The sequence below is a fragment of the Lactuca saligna genome, chromosome 7, assembly GCF_052625555.1.
Source record: "Lactuca saligna cultivar CGN05327 chromosome 7, ASM5262555v1, whole genome shotgun sequence".
Taxonomy (NCBI): domain Eukaryota; kingdom Viridiplantae; phylum Streptophyta; class Magnoliopsida; order Asterales; family Asteraceae; genus Lactuca; species Lactuca saligna.
This window is the reverse complement of record NC_136423.1, coordinates 162554332-162557458: the sequence shown is the minus strand read 5'-3', so window position 1 is coordinate 162557458 and position 3127 is coordinate 162554332. Positions and strand designations below refer to the sequence as shown.

Genomic DNA, 3127 nt, shown 5'->3' with positions numbered 1-3127 from the left:
TATATCATTAAATTTAATTTAAATTTTATTAAAATGTTAAATTTATATATTTATCATCATTTTAAATCATCTTAAATAGGTAAGATTAAAAGAATATTTAATTTCTTGTGTGAACAAACTTGGCATATGAACATTTTACCACTTTATCCTTAAAACTATCTTGGATAATTAAGAAAACTATAATTTTAAGTAATTAAATACCTATCAAGCATTCATATTAAATAAAAACACTAAAAGTATTTTTTTATTAGACACGTTAACATTATATAGAAGAATAAACCAAAAAATAGTTGTGATGAGGTACCTGCCTCCAAAGAAAATAATTGTTGTAAAAAAATTTATAATAATAATATTAATATTAATAATAATCATCGATAGTTGGATGGGCCTTTTTCTAACCATCCTACACGTGGTCTGATTTCCGGTGGACCTTCTTCACTATTTATACCCTTCCACCCCCACTCTTTCTCCCTCAAACTCAACTCCATTTCTTCTTTTCCATCGACATTAAAAATAGCTTCAATCACCAATAATGGCATCTTCTACTTCTACTACTTCTACTTCCACTTGGACTAATCAAAGAAGAAGATTCTTATCTTCTTCAAAAGATGTATTAGGTTCATCTTCTTCCTCGATTTCTTTCTGTAAGAAACCCAATGCTCGAACTGCACAAAATTCGACTCTTTGTGCACTTCAAACGCCTTCGATTCTTCAGTTTCCTAAACAGTCTGTTGGTAAAACCTCAACTTGTCCCGTTGAATTGCCATCTTCTTCTTCTTCTTCTTCTTCTTCTCCGGTGGTCCAACAAAATTGGAACGTGTTACAGAAATTTGCAGCAATGGCATTGGACGCCGTGGAAGATGGATTGAAAGCAAGAGAAAAGTTACAGACTTTACCAAAAACAGCAGACCCAAATGTTCAAATCGCCGGAAATTTCAGTCCAGTACCGGAACAACCTGTGCGCCACTGCCTACCAGTCGCCGGAAAGATCCCGGAACATATTGAAGGAGTTTACTTGAGGAATGGAGCTAACCCATTGTTCGAGCCTACCTCTGGCCACCATTTGTTTGACGGTGACGGCATGATTTACGCCGTGAAGTTCGATAATGGCTCCGCTAGCTATGCTTGCCGTTTCACGGAGACACAGAGGCTTGTTCAAGAACGTGCTATTGGGAAACCGGTATTTCCGAAAGCAATCGGAGAACTCCATGGCCACTCCGGTATCGCTAAGCTTCTACTGTTTTACGCTCGTGGGTTGTGTGGCTTGATCGACGTCAACCAAGGCCTTGGAGTGGCGAACGCTGGTTTAGTTTACTTTAACAACCACCTTTTGGCCATGTCGGAGGATGATTTGCCTTATCACGTCCGTGTCACGCCTTCCGGCGACTTGAAAACCGGCGGACGATACAACTTCGACGGTCAGTTAAAGTCTACCATGATCGCACACCCAAAACTCGACCCAGTTTCCGGCGAGCTTTTCGCACTGAGCTACGATGTCATCCAGAAGCCTTACCTGAAATACTTTTGGTTTTCACCAGATGGAAAGAAATCGAAAGATGTAGCGATTGATTTGGGAAAGCCTACTATGGTTCATGATTTCGCGATCACCGAGAATTTCGTGGTGGTGCCGGATCACCAGGTGGTTTTCAAGATGTCAGAGATGATCACTGGTGGGTCACCGGTGATGTACGACAAAGAGAAGGTTTCACGTTTTGGCGTTCTCGATAAATACGCAGAAAACGGGTCGGATATTAAATGGGTCGAAGTTCCGGATTGTTTCTGTTTTCATCTATGGAATGCATGGGAAGAACCAGAATCCGACGAAGTCGTCGTGATCGGCTCCTGCATGACTCCGGCTGACTCCATTTTCAACGAATGTAACGAAGAACTCAAAAGTGTTTTATCAGAAATCCGTCTTAATCTTAAAACTGGAAAATCCACTCGTCGACCCATAATTTCACCTGAAAACGACGTCAATTTGGAAGCAGGGATGGTGAACAAAAACCTCCTCGGCCGGAAATCCAAATACGCATACCTCGCCATCGCCGAGCCATGGCCGAAGGTTTCTGGTTTCGCCAAAGTCGATCTTTCCACCGGCGACACCCAGAAATTCATCTACGGAGACGAAAAGTACGGCGGCGAGCCTCTGTTTCTTCCCAGGGACCCCAACTCCGAAGCCGAAGACGACGGCCATATCTTGGCCTTCGTTCACGACGAAAAAACATGGAAATCCGAGCTTCAAATCGTCAATGCAATGACAATGGAGTTAGAGGCGACTGTTAAGCTTCCATCAAGGGTTCCATATGGATTCCATGGAACCTTCATAAACGCCAAAGATTTGGCAACTCAAGCTTGAAAAACCAGTAGCTAACGGCGAGATTTCGCCAGAGGGATGTTCGACATGCGTCCCCGGCACGTCTCCTAAAAGTAAAACCTTCTGATTTCTGGGGGTTGTGTGCAATTTTCTTATTCTTTTGGGGTTTTTTTTGATATACATACTTCTTGAAGGGCCAGTTTGTAGCTTCCTTGTGTAGAGTAGAAAATGAAGCTCAGCTGGTTCCCCTAGGTAGTTACTTTCTTGAGTACAATCGAGTAAGCAAGGAGTGCAAGTGTTTATTGCACTCCATCGTTTGTTTGGATGTAAATATCAGTATATATAACTATGTAAAATTTCATCTTTTAGTCCCTCTAATTATGTTTATCCACTTTTTTCGAGTTAATAGTTTAAATTGCTAATTTTTAAATAAGTTCATGCCATTAAAATGAGTATCCAACTTCCAATTACAACTGGAACCTTGAAAAAAAAATTGGTTTTTAAAAAGAAAAAAATTAATTGGCTTAATGAGATAACAACTTAATCTAGTAATTATATGGTTGTTTTTTTACTTAATTTAGATATAATTAATGGATTAATTCAAAAAATTTGCTCACTTTATTAAGACGATAACCATTTATCTATTTGTATTTTTTTCCCTCTCAACTTCTTTCATGTGAAAAATGTTGAATATTTTAAAATTGGTTGTTGGATTATAAATTAAAGTTATTGTTTAGTTATTTAGACAATTTCTTCAATTAAATATAAGGATTAACAACATTATTTAAACATGCATCCATTAGACTTCAACCA

At 39.0% G+C, this 3127-nt stretch overlaps 1 pseudogene; it reads left to right on the top strand.

Annotated features, from left to right (window-relative positions):
* The first annotated feature begins 467 nt into the window (after positions 1–467).
* On the top strand, positions 468–2692 carry LOC145004473 (9-cis-epoxycarotenoid dioxygenase NCED1, chloroplastic pseudogene; annotated as a pseudogene).
* Positions 2693–3127: the final 435 nt, after the last annotated feature.